The 16,533-nt window shown below is 28.7% G+C and overlaps 2 long non-coding RNA genes across 2 annotated transcripts; both read left to right on the top strand.

Annotated features, from left to right (window-relative positions):
* The first annotated feature begins 3,009 nt into the window (after nucleotides 1–3,009).
* LOC141524843 (uncharacterized) lies at nucleotides 3,010–7,555 on the top strand. The gene is made up of 6 exons (XR_012478760.1): nucleotides 3,010–3,090; nucleotides 3,201–3,460; nucleotides 4,031–4,460; nucleotides 4,835–4,864; nucleotides 4,957–5,665; nucleotides 6,141–7,555. It is a non-coding gene; the product is annotated as an uncharacterized LOC141524843 (long non-coding RNA).
* A 1,433-nt stretch (nucleotides 7,556–8,988) lies between these two features.
* On the top strand, nucleotides 8,989–14,206 carry LOC141524844 (uncharacterized). Its single transcript, XR_012478761.1, has 3 exons — nucleotides 8,989–9,129; nucleotides 9,265–10,787; nucleotides 13,438–14,206. It is a non-coding gene; the product is annotated as an uncharacterized LOC141524844 (long non-coding RNA).
* Nucleotides 14,207–16,533: the final 2,327 nt, after the last annotated feature.

Here is a 16,533-nt window from a genome sequence, read left to right as displayed (position 1 = left end):
GTTTGAAATACACGCTGTGCATGGACTTGTCCATGTGTTCACCGAGGAGTTTTTTTCCTCGGCTATCCTGACGACGCTCTTGAACTCCTTTTTCGGGAGTTCAATGAGAGCGTTTATTTCTCCGAGACCTAAGGTATTTGCCGCGTAGATTGCTGCCTTATACAAGAACGACCCCTTCCGCGCATTTTCATGACTATGAACAAATTGCATCAGGAAGTCGTCCTCGTCTGCTGTGAAATTGGCAACCTCGTATGTTAAACTCAGAACCAAACGATCGTGAAGCCGCTCCAAGCTCTGCAATCCTCTCCCTCCGATGTTCCGGGAGAGGTACATCCTGGCGACTGATGAGTTAGGGTGCATGCTCTGATTCATATTGATGACTTTACGGGTTTTGATGTCGAGATCTTTCAACTCATTTCGAGGCCATTTCAGGATCCCAAAGAGTAAAGTAGGACCGGGACAGCGAGCATGTTAGTAGCTGAGACTTTGTTCTTGCCAGAAAGTTCTGATGACCAGATCTTCCGGAGTCTCCTAACATACTCACTGCGAAGAGTTGTTCGGACTTCAGAGACGGCATGCATTTGCCGCTCTTCAATCCCTAGATATCTGTACAACTCTCCGGCGTCTAATTCTCTTAAGACGCTCCCATCCACTAATTCGACATCTCCACCCGTATCAGAGCACTTACCCTTCGCCAGGTGTACGACCGCACACTTGTCCAACCCAAAAGACATTCCGACATCTCGTGTGTACTCTGCTACGATGTTGATGGCCGTTTGTAGATGATCTTTGTTGGCACTGTATATCTTTAGATCATCCATAAACAGTTGGTGAGTGATCGAGTATACTCGATCACTTGGTAGCCCCGCAGAGTACCCACGAGTTTGTCGGAGGGCAACAGATATTGGCAGCAGTGAGATGCAAAACAACAGAGGGCTCAGAGAATCTCCCTGAAAGACGCCTCTCTTGTACTGAACAGTTCCGGTTACGTGCAATGCATTTCCACTTCCTATGTGAAAACGCGTTCGCCAGAGCTGCATCGTACGTTGTATGCATCCCACTGTTTGGCGATTGATTCCGAGGCATTTGAGCAGATAGAGAATCAACTCATGTGAAGTTGAGTCAAATGCCTTACGGTAGTCAATCCAGGCCATAGACAGGTTGCGTTGGTAGTAGATTGCGTCTTGAATGACGCATCTATCTACCAACAAGTTGATCTTGCAACCTGACACGCCCTGTTTACTGCCACGTTGTTCGTATATCTGTTGCCACACAGGCTCTATCTCCTGCAAGATACGGTTATTTAAGATTTTTGTAAAAATCTTGTAAACCGCATTCAAGCAAGTGATAGGCCTGTAGTTCTTTGGGTCGGACAAGTCACCCTTTTTAGGGATGAGTACGGTTCGCCCTTCTACCAGCCAGTCTGGAATTGGTTCGTCGCCCTGAATGTATGATGTAAAAATCCGGGCCAGATGAGCATGTGTAGAAGAAAATTTCTTCCACCAGAAGATGTTTATGCCATCTGGACCCGGGGCAGCCCAGTTCTTGCTGCCATTCAGGGCTTTACGAACCTCTTGCACACTGACTGCAGGGCTCTCTTCGGCGATATCCTGCCGTCGGTGTTCTCGACAGAATGCCTCGAAGTCGTGCAGAGCTGGAGTATCCGGGTTGACGTTTGGTTGATCTCCGTACAATTCACTCCAAAAGGCTTCCACTCGCTCAGATGATGGATAATTCTCGGGAACAGCGGTCTTAGGTGACAGAAAGCGTGAAGGGTTGGATCGAAACAAAGAGTTGTCGATCAACCGCTTCAGCCTTTTCTCTAGTGACTTTTTGGAAGCCACCAGAGCCCGCAACCTGTTAAGAGACTCTTCTTTGATGACAAGAAGAGTACTCTTGTTCAGTGTGTGATGTCGCCTTCGAAGTTCTGCCGCCAGGCGACGAACTTTGGCGTGTACGGTCTTTGAGTACTAACATACTCTATCACACACTGAATGCGGGAGACTTGTTTCCGAGAAATGTCAATTTTGTGTCCAAGTTGAGCGATGCGCAGCTTCAACTTCGCCTCGAAGGAGAGAGAATGTCTTCTCTCTATCGGCAGAAGCGAAGCCGCGGCACCGTAGACAACTTGGTTGACAGTGAGCAGAGTGGAGTCCTCTTGAAGCTGTGTGGGGAGATCTTCGTTCACCGTGTCGAGCTGTTGTTTTGAGTGAGTCATCTTTTTGGAGATGCTCACTTGTCGACCTGTAAAGAGGTTGTCGTTGTCCTCGGAGAAACGGTGCCGTTCTTGGTGTAGCGGTGCTGGAAATGAAGGCCGATTAGACTGCCTTCTATTATTATTATTATTATTATTATTATTATTATTATTATTATTATTATTATTATTATTATTATTATTATTATTATTATTATTATTATTATTATTATTATTATTATTATTATTATTATTATTATTATTATTATTATTATTATTATTATTATTATTATTATTATTATTATTATTATTATTATTATTATTATTATTATTATTATTATTATTATTATTATTATTATTATTATTATTATTATTATTATTATTATTATTATTATTATTATTATTATTATTATTATTATTATTATTATTATTATTATTATTATTATTATTATTATTATTATTATTATTATTATTATTATTATTATTATTATTATTATTATTATTATTATTATTATTATTATTATTATTATTATTATTATTATTATTATTATTATTATTATTATTATTATTATTATTATTATTATTATTATTATTATTATTATTATTATTATTATTATTATTATTATTATTATTATTATTATTATTATTATTATTATTATTATTATTATTATTATTATTATTATTATTATTATTATTATTATTATTATTATTATTATTATTATTATTATTATTATTATTATTATTATTATTATTATTATTATTATTATTATTATTATTATTATTATTATTATTATTATTATTATTATTATTATTATTATAAATGCTCGGACGATTGAAGTTTACTATGTGGAATTTTACTAGCAACTCACTCACCGTGGCCTTCAACGTCTTTACCGGTAAATAAACTCAATAAATCAAGCTTTATACTGTGATATTATTACACTAAGATCTAGTATTACTGCCGAGATTTGATGACGTTATTATTTTTTTCAATTTTTTTATCTAGCTTCCTGATCTAGCAAATAAAATAATATTTTTTCAAGAATTAGTCACCACTTTGAAAAGGAAATTATACATTATTAATAAGAAGAAAATGATGATTAATAAAACAATAGTTCGCTAAAAAAGTTAAGTAGGCTGGATGACTTGTTGATATTTTCGAAGATTGCATCAATAGTGAGTCAATTTTAGCGATAAATTCATGGCAACAGTAATAAGCTACTGTATATACTTGTATAAAAATCTTCCAATACAATTTGTAATTACGTAAGTTTATTATTAATTTTTTTTTTTAACATCCTTCATAAATAATATATTACTAAACGTGGCTTGCATTTTTAATTTCGGTTGTTTATAAATAATATTTAATATGTCCTAAAAATGATTTTTCTTCTTCTTCTCTTCTCTATTGTAAACTCAACAATCACCTTGATCTATTCACCTCGACGCCTTTATCTTTTCTTCTTATTCCATTATATTTTTTATCAACAAGTTATTATTTCTTAAATTTTCTCCATCGCGTTTAAAAGCATGTATATGACATACAAAATTTGAATAGATATTTTTAAACGATAAACACTGGTGTCATATTATCCATTTAAATGTTCCAGCTCAATACAGTACATAATACTTATCATTATCATATATTTATTTACTTATACATTAACTAAATAATCTTCTTGCTTATTATTACACTTTTATGTGTATATAAATAATTCTGTGTAATTATTAATTCATTAGTCTTCGTTCTTAGTAATAAAATTAATAAGCGTAAGCATGACGCATTATTCCTCAGCTTCCGTGTCATACCACACATTAAATAAGAATATTTTTCAGATGGAGAAGAAATAAAAAAAAAATAAATCAAGGCTATAAAAAATGAGAAGATATTTAACTATTGACATTGTGCGATTATTTTCACTGAATTTTTTTCTTAAATTCTGGGGATCTTTAATCTTTGATACTCAGTAAATAGAAGCTGGGAATCGTGAGAGTACACTGACTTCATTTATTTCCCAATTAACCAATAAAAAATCAACTGCGTAGAATGAAGGAACATCATTGAGAAGACGATCCAAGAGTTGGGTGATATGATGACTCTAAAACACCGCTTTGACATTCTTACACGTTGTCCATAATTTTTCACCCGAGACCAAGAGCAACAGCTTACTGGGGAGAGACAAGATGTTGATTTAAGTAAATACGAGGGAAACATATGAGTAAAATATGTTGTTGAAAATGAGAAAAAATAATTTGACCTAGTTTTGTAAGTATTGATGCACTGAAATGCTAGAGAATAAATGAAGTAAATGTGTTTTTTAATTAGTTAATGACTAACGCTCACGCGTAGCTTATCATCAGCGATCCAAGATCTTTCTAACATTCTTTTTTAATTTATTTATTACTAGTACAAACCTCGGGTATGATCAATAAGATCTGCTGTAGAATTAAGTTGTATACAGACGATGCTTGTGTTTTGTGTATACCTTGATTTAATCATCCTTCAATTCATCTCTAATTATAACTTGCTATTTTTTTTTTTTTTTATTTATGCAAGATAATAAAATTTTTTTTAATTAAATTTTCTTTATCTATTTTAAAAATTAAATATTAAATATTTTTTACAATTTATTTTTTCAGGAAGTAATGGAAAATTTACTACGACTTAATGTAAGTCATATTTATAAATATATATTGTTATATTTAAACTTTTGAATTCATCTATGTTTTAAAAATAATTATAATTATTTTTTTTTCTTCAGATTCTTCTTCTACAAGATTTAAACTGTTGCGAAGGTCTAAAGTATTCTAATATCTATAAAAAAATAATGTGATGTACTTAATGAAGCGCAATCGTTAGTACCTTAGAAGGTACAACGGTGGTTGTCGAACCCATCATTGTATATTACCAAAGGCCGCGCCTATAATACTATTTTTCCGCTCAACTTCCTATTGGGCCACTATACTAATACAACTAAAAAATATAGTGATAAAGTATATGGAATAATATTGGTATCTGGTCTGGTATATATGAGTAGAGCTCGTGGGCTCCTGAAATAGAATCGTGAAAGAGGAATTAAGTCTGATGTGTGTGTGTGTGTGTGTGTGTGTGTGTGTGTGTGTGTGTGTGTGTGTGTGTGTGTGTGTGTGTGTGTGTGTGTGTGTGTGTGTGTGTGTGTGTGTGTGTGTGTGTGTGTGTGTGTGTGTGTGTGTGTGTGTGTGTGTGTGTGTGTGTGTGTGTGTGTGTGTGTGTGTGTGTGTGTGTGTGTGTGTGTGTGTGTGTTGGTACTACGGGTTCTATTCTATTCAACTATTGCACACAATAACATCAGGAAGGGGTATGAGTACACATTAACGCAAACTCGAATGAGAATAAGAGGCGAGTCGGCGGAATTGAGCAAAAGAAGAAAAATAAATAAATTAATAAAATAAAAAAAAAGAAAATTAAGTGTAGAATAGAATGAGAATGAGGTCAGTCCATTGATCTATCTGTCTATATATTTTTTTTTGATAACACATTAGAATTGATAGTTTTTTTGGTTTTATCTACTCTGACCCTTTTGATCTATTCAAAGATTTAAAAATTTTTCTATAATTTCAATTTATTTATTTATTTATCTATTTGTAAAGAAACGCCCTTGACAATTTACAACAATATGTTACATTTTCATGGGTAGAATATTTTAGTAATGAGAAGATAGATTTAAGAAATTAAAAAAATTTTTTTAATTTTTCAAAATTTTTTAAAATTTGAAAGAAGAGAAAAGCAAAACAAGAAAAAAATTTTTCACTATTTCTACACCTGGAATGTTATTATTTTAGAATCACCCTTTTTGCTTCACTTTTTATTTTATCTGGTCCTCCAAAAATTGATCATTGAATTTCGATTTATCAAATCATATCTTCAACCTATAATTAATAAAAATATTTTTTTAATTAATTTCAGATGTGTAAAAAATGAAAAAAATTGATGGATAATTTTAAACTAGAATTTTTGTTTATATTTCACAACTTCAAGAAGAAAACAGACCGCATTAATTGAGTAGAGGTCAAGCTATCATTAATGAGTTGTTTAAGAATGAATATATGGAATCGTGCATAATATATATAAATAAAAAAAAAAACAGGAGATTAAATAATGACGACAGATGAAGATGACAACGCATGTGATCCGTGAAAATTATGTAAAATCTTTTCTGTCGCAAACCTGATTTTATCAAACATGTGTTAAATCAAAGCGATGTATCCGTACATTATATGTATACTGAATTTATTATAGATAGACTGTTTAGTTGGTTACTCTTTGAGGAGGAGATTAAGATATAGGTGGATGAGTCATATGATTAAACTCGCTCGTATATATTTGGCATTATTTTGTTCATTCATTATTTAGTGTGTCGTAATAAATTTAACTGTTACATATACGTGTGAGTGTTTGTATGTGTGTGTGTATAGGTGAATAATTGTACGATTTAATTCTATAGACAAGAATTCAAGTCCCCTGTTTAACTTGCGGATAAACGCACACAAACAAACTCGTAAAAAGTCCCAATAATGAACAAGGGAGGATCTCATACTATTCACCATTTATAATAATACTTTCGTGTTATATTTAGTGTAGATGTATTGTATATAAAATAAAAGAGGGACATGCATGCGAATGCTCGCATGCAAAAACTATCACTTTATCCGTGATTATGCGAATCACGAATGGAGCTGAGCATTGTTACTTCCTGTGAATTAAATATACAAATCACTGTCTCATTTTAAATGCAAGGAATTCACACGTACTTTCATCAAATTCTCATTAAGTTACCTTTATTACTGTGTTACTGTAACTATTATTATAACTATAACTATTATATATTCACTGTAACATAGCGGAATATTAAATGCATACGTTATGTTGTCGCTAAAAAATATAAATGAATAGTCTAACGTATGCGTGACCCAGTGAGCGTGACTCTTGTTGAAATGAATCTCTGTATATTTGTGTATGTATGATTATTAATAACCATTACCACGTGTCAATAACTGACAGTTAAATTTAATAATGAGATCAGGCGAACTGAAATACTTCCGTACTATTTTTTAAACTACGTGATGGCAAAATATACTTTTATAATTTATGTAAAGTCAATAATTATAATAGTCGACAAAAATTTTTTATAAAAGCTAAGTTTATTTTATTTAATTTTAAGTAAAAACCAAAAAATATTTTTACTATCCATTTTTTTAACAGTTTATTAATGTTTTGAAAATACAAAAAAAAATAAAAAAAGTCAAAAAATACAAAACTGAAAAAATTATATGGCGTTAAAAAGTGGGAGGAACAAAAAAAAAAACGATTGCAAGCTTTCTAATAATCTGAAACAAAAAAATAAAAAAGATTATTAATTTATATAAATGCTCCTATCATACTAACTAAGAAAAAAAAGAAAAGATTACAGATTTAATAATGACTAATTACTTAGTAATAAGTAATAACAATTTATAAAAATTTTTAATATTAATTCCTAAGGGGGTAATTTTTAAAACGTCGAGATAATTCTACTATAATATAACATTTAATTACGTAATAATTATTGGAAGCGATACAGCGCTTGTAAAATAATCTTATAATAGTTACTTCGATTAATTGCACGGTAATGTTACTTATCAATCATAAATATAATTAATATTGCTTTTACAATCTGTAATTTATTAACAAACTAAAAAAAAAAATTTATACGTCTCTTTTTTCTATCGTCATATTAAAATTAAAAATGAAAATAATAGTAGGAATTTAATTATCAAAAACTGTGCTATTATTAATCATTAACATTGTTAGATCTTAACTTGGCCTAATTTCGTTTCTACACTGGTTAAATATTTGAAAAAGAAATAATGTTAATGAGTATCGTGTTTGATAATTGTTTACTTAGATCGTGATTATTAAGTCACATTAATATACAAATTTACACACTCTTAATTATTAAAAGTTGTTTTAACACGCAAAGTTATTACGTGACTTGGTACGCCGTTACTTTACACCCTTCAATTTGACGTTTTAGGGTCTCAGTTTGTGATGCCAAACAAATGTACTCAACACTCTAGACTAATAAACGCTTGCATCTATCGATCATTTTGCTTTTAAGTCAAGTATTATTCTTCATTCCATTTCAATCAATCTATATATAGTTTTACAGTTAATATTAGTATGTAATCTTAAAATACATATACTTCCCATAGATATTAATACCAATGATCATAATTTACAACACAATTTTGAAATAAATCAGTTTCACTTTCCCAAAAAATTGACTTGGTAGCTAGTATAATCCAGATTACAATGAGTATAATCCAGATATGACTGAGTATAATCTGGGATGGTATCCAGTGTCATCTTGTTATCGCAAGTACAGCTTGTAAATAAAAGGTTGATAAAAATCAAAATCCCGTGAACGAATTCAGTAGAATTGTTTTCGTACATATGTCTATGTCCGAGACAAAAAATAGGGCCTGGGGATACGGAAGGGGGATGGGGATTATAAAATAATGTCTTTCATGAAGCGTGTGCACACGTGGTGCGGTGTCTGTAAGTTGGATACATGCTACGTACACATTTGTGTCATATCTTTCCATCAGGGGCCGGGTGAGCGAGTGAGTAAGCAAGTAAATGAATAACTAGGGCTGCAAAATATAATAGAAGCGGAAGAGAAGACAGCAAGCCATACGTAGACTCAAATTGAACGACCAGGGGGTTTTCATATGCCAGCAGGGCCTGAAGCTCGTTATGGTGACGCGCAGATAGAATTTCATCTGGAAAAGGAATAAAATTATTAATATTGGGATATCTTCTCGAATATTTTTAAATATTATAATACAATAAATATAAATATAAATACAAAGGAAGAAAAGTAGTACTTACCAAATACATCTGGAGAATTCCAATTGTAAGTATCACAAATCCGGTTTTCACTTTTATTTTAATTACTTATTAACATTTTATTAAGTATGTTTATTTTTTGAGCTGTATTACTTATCGGCTTTGTAGTAATTATTAATAATTTATGTTTCTTGTTGTTTAGCATACCTACGCTAAAACTAGCGAAGGAGATAAACAAGTGATTGAGCGACGTCAATACCGAGTTGTAAATTGCAAGTTGCAAGTTGGAAGCTTCATTGGATGATTAAGCAATTTATTATTGTCCATTACTATCCACCTTGATGCTCTTGGTCTTAGTCTTGGGGAAAGGCTGCTCAATACTCACTATATTTCTTAGTCAATTAGAACCGGGATTGGCTTGTAGGTGTGGTAGAGAACATGTATTGTAAGATGTATTATGCCACTGGAATAATACTCAAGATATTGAAGATCAATAAGTACTAACTAAAAATATAAGTTGTCAATATTTATTCTTTACTTAGAAATAAAAAAAAAAAATAACTGAGTTGTGTAGCTAATTTTTTTTTTTTTTTTTTTTAATTAAATTCATTTTTTAATATTAATTTAAAAAATTTTCATTTTTAAAAAATGGCGCGAAAATTTGAAAATTTTCTCATTATTCTTACTGTTTTTTTTTTTTTATTTAACCCGGCTAAAAAAATCTTTAAAATAAAAATTTTTTAATAAAAATTTATGGTAATAATCTTTGATGTACCCTTTATAAAATAAAAAAAATTCGATCCCCAAATTCCTTTATTTTCCCTGTCAAAAAAATTCCCAAAAATCATCTCTATTTTTCGATCGCCACAGTGGTGTTCTCCTTTAAGTAAAATTAATAATTAAAGGTGTTATAAGTTGATAAAAATAAAAAAAAATCAATGACTTGTTCCTTGATAAGATAATGATTAGATTAAGAAAAATTTCTCAAGAACTCGACGATTTATTCCTTAATGTATGCCATTCATAGGAAGATCCGTTACAAGTCCTTGAGAAGAAATAAACGAGGCAGCTTTTAGAACTTTAAAAGTAAAATTATCTTCATTATAATCGACGCTAGTTTCCACTAAGTTGACTACTCAAATACTCTCTTGATTTCTCGGACACAAAGTTCTCGGTTACTTACTCCTATTTGTGTTGGCGGTGAATTAGTAGTCGTTACCTTGAGGATCTACTAGCGGATTACACAATTTTAAATGTGATTATGCTTGTTATTGAATTATATGTTTTTCTTAGATAATATACCGGCAAAGAAGAAATATATAAATAAATAAATAAATAATTTACAGAATGGTATTAAATAATCAATGTAAAATTCCTGTCATTATTGTTTAGTTAATAATTACTATTTATATTTTTTATAGTACTTGCATACTTCGTGAATAATGTCACTGTGTGTTTGTATATACTCTATGTTCTATGTTTGAGAAGATTATGTAAGCGTATGTATCAGAGGACAATTATGGAAAGAAGAGATGTGTGATATTTTTATTGCGTGATAGCCGTATGTGTTTTTATGAATGTTGCAGTAAAAGACAAGTTGTGTACTCGAAATGATGCAACTTAATAATTAAACTGACACCATGTGACATTCCACTGATTAATATTATTTAAAACATCTCTTTATTTTATTATCTGTGTCAAGTGTATTTAATTAGAACTTTATTTGTAAGTTATGATATGTAAATGCATTTTATTAATATTTTATCACTTTCTTTTATTAATGAGAATACTCAAGTACTTAATTTAATTTTCAATTTATTTAATGTTATTGAAATCAGCGTGAAGCTAAAGTTAGCTGACGTTTTTAATTTTTTTAATGATTAAGTAACAATAAAAAAATATTTTTAAAAATTATTTTTTTTTTTCAATCATTTTTTTCATAAAAAAAAAATTCTAAAAATTTTTAACTTAACTTTCATGAAATCAGCAGACATCTAAATTTTTTTTTAAATTTTTATAACAAATCAATTTTGAGAAAAAAAATTTTTTTTTAATTGTCACTGATAATTTTTTTTTATTTTTACGTATAGAATTTCTCAATAATTAAATTATTTAATAATTTCATTGTTTTTTAAATTTTTAAAGTTGACAGACATTAGAAATTTTTTTAGAATTTTATAGCAATTAAATTATTATGAAAAGCATTAATCATAAAATTCCTCATGTAAAAATTAAAAAAAAATTATTTAGTCGAAATTTTTAGAAGCGGTTTTTTTTTTTTTATAAAATTAATTTGTTCAAAAAAAATATACTTCAATACCATCGTTAAGACAGAACTATGGTAACTTTTAAAAGCTTTCTGTAGTTGCGATTTTCAATTATTATAAATTATAATATATAAACGGGTATGAAACTGAGTAATTATGAGTAATGGTTAATTTTACAGCAATGTCATGCTTTAATATACATAAAATTGAGAGACATTACACGTACTTGAAATAACGCAATTAAATTATTAAATTGACACCATGACACGCTAAGTGGTGAATAATATGCATATATTATATTAAGTATTTAAAGCGGATTATCTTTATAGTAAAATGTAATCATTTTGTCATAATTATGTTATCTAATATGGTCATTATTTATTCCGACCTTTCCGGATATCATTAAATATAATTGGAGCATAATAGTGACTTTATTTTCTAGATACAAGAAAATAACATGGAAATTTTGGTATAAAAATTGTTGACTATGTTTTATAAATTGTTACCTCATCATCAAATTAAAGGACCTTAGTACTTTTTTTAAATTCATTATTTATCATTTTTTCTTGTTTGTTTTCTTCAAAACTATTTTTATGGATTACATACTAGTTTTCTAGACGTCTAAAAATTTTAGATTTTTTTTTATAAATTAAATTACAACTAAAAAGATATTTATAAAAAGTTGCACTTATATTTTTTCAAGTTTTTTAAATGTGACAATTTTTTAAGTGAAATTTTTTCAAAAAAAAATTTCCAATAATTTTGAAATGTCAGCTAACTTTTTTTTAATATTATATATGAATTTAATATTAGTAAGCTTAGTATAATTTAAATATATACTTACGGTAGCCATTGGACTGATGCTTAAAATAAATAAACATAAATTTTTACACTTTTCAATAAGAATTAAATATTATAAGGATATTAGGTGAGTTAAAAAAATAAATAAAAGTCATATAAATAATTTGTTTTCAAATGTTAATCGTTAATGTTATTTCAACGTGGTCTTTAATCGTTTTTTAATATTGCCAGTCCGAACACCCGTCAACGCATATCATAAATTATATTTATAATGAACTTATTTGTTTATTTTTATTTTTTTATTTTATTAGTCAATACGGTATCATTAATATTATTCTGTGTATTTTTATATATATATATACATATTCGTACAACGTATTACATATCTAATTTCACAGTCTAAAATTAAGCGAGGAGGTGAAAGTTGTTGAAAAATTTTTTTTTTCAATGACAAAATTTACTATCAGAATAAAGATAAGTAATAGATTTAATAATTAATCTGAATTATTAATGCATTTAATGTTAGAGTTTACTTAACAAGGACTTTTTTTTTCATTTCTTCTTCTTCTTCTTCTTCTTCTTCTTCTTCATATTTAATTATTTATAAGATTAAGGTATAAATTGTTTATAGAACAAAGAAAATTTAATCTTATCAACTATTTAAGATCATTGCAGTGCTGCAAGTAGTTTTTGGTTTTTTAATTAATTCTTTTCTTCTCTTGTCTTCATTTTAAGTCTTTACAATTATCATTACTTCATTCTTAATAATTTATTTTAAACGACAACTAGATAATTGTGGTATGTACAATAAACAATGTACAATTATTTTTTATCATAAGTCTACAAAATGCAGGGTGATTTTTTTTTTTTTTTTTCATTGTATTTATTCAATTGATAATCGTTTTCTGATAATGATAACATTAACACACCTATTCACTACAAAATTATTTTTATTAAATATTATTATTATTATTATTAATATTATTATTATACTTACAATAAAATATTAATAATATACTTCTTTAAATACTATTAGCAGTAATTAAAATTAAAATATTATTTGTTATAAATAAATGAATTAATGTTGCCAAAAAAGTCCACGATCACCGCAATCACACAGTTAAATACTTTTATAATATATTATTTATAATTAAGTAGACTTAATCAAGTGCCATGCACAATTACCTTAACTAACTATAATAATTTAATTAATTACTTAGATGGCAATTAATTATTTCAATGATAACAATGAGCACAAAAGAAGAAATGATGTACAAAAGTTGAAATTACTTTTTTTTTGTCAATAGATGGAGCTTCGAGCGCTGTTCTCGCAAGTACCTTTGAATACAAAACAAAGTAAGGCTTTATTTAGAGTTCAACAGTTCGTCATTAATAAATTATTATACAGCGTCGGATTCACAGTAAACACCAACGGTAATAAGAATTGTTAATTAATAACATACCCGACGAGGATTTTTCGCAGGGCACGGAAGTGGGGTAACACCTGCCATGCCAGTCGAGGAATCGTCCTCTTGCAATGAATAACAATGTTTTATTTTTTTTTTTTCATTTATTATTACATTTATAATTATAATTATTCTTTAATATAATTATCGATTTTTAATTTTAATTTTTTTTTCTTCTTTAAAATCAAGTCAACTGTTGGAAACACTAGAGAGTTTTTCAGAATGATTGAAAGCTATCGGATGAAACTCTAACCGATCCGAAACGATCGATGTAACAATAATTAATTATTTAATATTAATTTAAATAATGAAAATGATTTATTTGAATATGAATATAATTAATTCTTTTATTTTTTTAATTAATTTAAATAAGTGAGGATTTATTTTTTGTTGATTTGAAAATATTTTTTAAAAATTGGTAAATACGACCGTCAAGGATCGGCCGAGTTAATTAATATATTTTATATATTTTGTTTATCAGGTAATAAGTGGGGCAGTGCTTTATGTACAACGTAGGCAAGACCGAGCCCACGGCACCGTCGAATGCGACTTAATAATCTTTTACAAAGTAATAATTCATACTTTTTTTTTTTTTTTTTTTTTTTTTTTACTGCTAAGATTCGCATATTGTTATTTTCAGCTAATTAACATAAATTTCAAAAGCTTATCATTATACAAACGTGAAAAATTGTATCCTCGCGGGTTGACAACGACGGTAAATCCCTTCGTAACATTACAATTACATCCATATTTAATATTTATCAATATCATTATTTATTTATATATATATATATATATATATATATATATATATATTAGGGTGGGTCAAAAAAATCGAATAATTTATTTTTGATTTTATACTCTGAAAAATAGGTTCGTAGACACCTAAAAAGAATTCTCTCCAAGTATAAGCTCTTAATTATAACGGGAAGGTCCTCCGCTTTGCGGGTTTCTATTTTTCGAATAATCAGATAAAAAAATTTATATCTCGCTTCCAACTGCTTGGAAAAATATTCCGTGGCATAGATTTTGTGAGAAATTGAATGCTTTACAAAAAGGTCTCTTATGACTTTTTCAAAAACTCAACCGATTAAAAGATATTCATAGTTGAAGTTTGGCTATTTTAAGGAAAATATTCGTTTTTATTATGAATTTTATAAGTCGATGAAAAAAATTATTTCGGATTGCGGAACTCATGATTTTGTAGGAAATTTACTGCTCTACAAAAATGGTCTCTTATGATTTTTTGATTAAGTGAAGCCGTTACGAGATATTCATCGTCAAATATTAACGAATATCAATATTTCCAGTTTTTGATCAATAATTCGATAAATTTTAATTTAAACTATGAGTTTCAGGAAAATTTACATAAATTTGAGTTTCGATCGATAAAGAAATGTTATAAACAATTTTTTTAATATTGTTTTCAGTCTTGAGCTTGTTTGATTGCATTAAAACAAGAAATTAGAGCATTTTTTCGACATATAGCCAATGATTAGTTTAATTTGAAGTGAATGACATATTTCTTTGTCAAATTTAATATGAAAAGTATTGAATCAAGTGAGAAACAACCAGTATTTAACTTTTTTATAGATAAATTTTTTATTGAATTATCAATTGCAATATAATTGTCTATATTTTTAACATAACAGTACGCTATTACTATAAATAATTTCTTTTATTACAATTTGGGAATGTTTTTGATGTTCTTTGACAACTTGCAATAAGTACTGGAATTGTTCTTCATTTTTGTCAAGCATTGATTATATTCACTGACTAATGCAACAGCTCGCTCTGCTGAATCATTGATAACTTTTAGTTGTTGAAAGTATTCTTTATTTTCGAGATAACTCTCATTAGTAGGCCATAATTCAACATCGACATCAAGAAAGTCATACGGTAGATCGAAGATTTTGAAAAGATTTAATGACTTTTTAGACACAAAGTCACTCAGAGTTCTCTGCGCCAATGAATTCAAATCTTTTTAGCAATTACAAATCTTTTAGCTTTAGAATCTGTACCTTCACGAGTATTAACAGCTTCAACAATACTTTTTTTACTTCTAATGGAACGCCATCGTCAAACAGTGATAAAATGGCAAGTTCATCGCTCAAATACCATAAGTGCGAAATCATTTTTTCACACGTAGCTGAAGAAATCAAAGGATTGATATGTTTGTACTCCAATAAATTTTTCATAAACTGCAAGTCATGATAAGCAGCAGTTGTTGCAGAAGTTGATGAAAACCAAGCTTTTAAATACAATGTGACTATAAAAATACAGAAATGACGAAGACCATGCAATTCTTTCTGAGAGAGTTTGAATTCATCTCTGAATAGATACATTTTCAAACTATAAATGGCCTTAGCCATCCATCTAGCATGATGAACAGCACCAGGACGTTTGAAAGAAATCTTTTCTTGAGGCATTTCTCCAAGGAAAATCAATGATAATTCCAATAATTCTTTATCTAACTTATTATAACATTTCTTTATCGATCGAAACTCAAATTTATGTAAATTTTCCTGAAACTCATAGTTTAAATTAAAATTTATCGAATTATTGATCAAAAACTGGAAATATTGATATTCGTTAATGTTTGACGATGAATATCTCGTAACGGCTTCACTTAATCAAAAATCATAAGAGACCATTTTTGTAGAGCAGTAAATTTCCTACAAAATCATGAGTTCCGCAATCCGAAATAATTTTTTTCATCGACTTATAAAATTCATAATAAAAACGAATATTTTCCTTAAAATAGCCAAACTTCAACTATGAATATCTTTTAATCGGTTGAGTTTTTGAAAAAGTCATAAGAGACCTTTTTTGTAAAGCATTCAATTTCTCACAAAATCTATGCCACGGAATATTTTTCCAAGCAGTTGGAAGCGAGATATAAATTTTTTTATCTGATTATTCGAAAAATAGAAACCC

Source organism: Cotesia typhae, unplaced genomic scaffold, assembly GCF_013202065.1.
Source record: "Cotesia typhae breed Kobodo isofemale line unplaced genomic scaffold, CoteBio_Ctyphae contig_23, whole genome shotgun sequence".
Lineage (NCBI taxonomy): Eukaryota > Metazoa > Arthropoda > Insecta > Hymenoptera > Braconidae > Cotesia > Cotesia typhae.
Note: the sequence above shows the minus strand (reverse complement) of the source record. Positions and strands in the feature narration are given on the sequence as shown.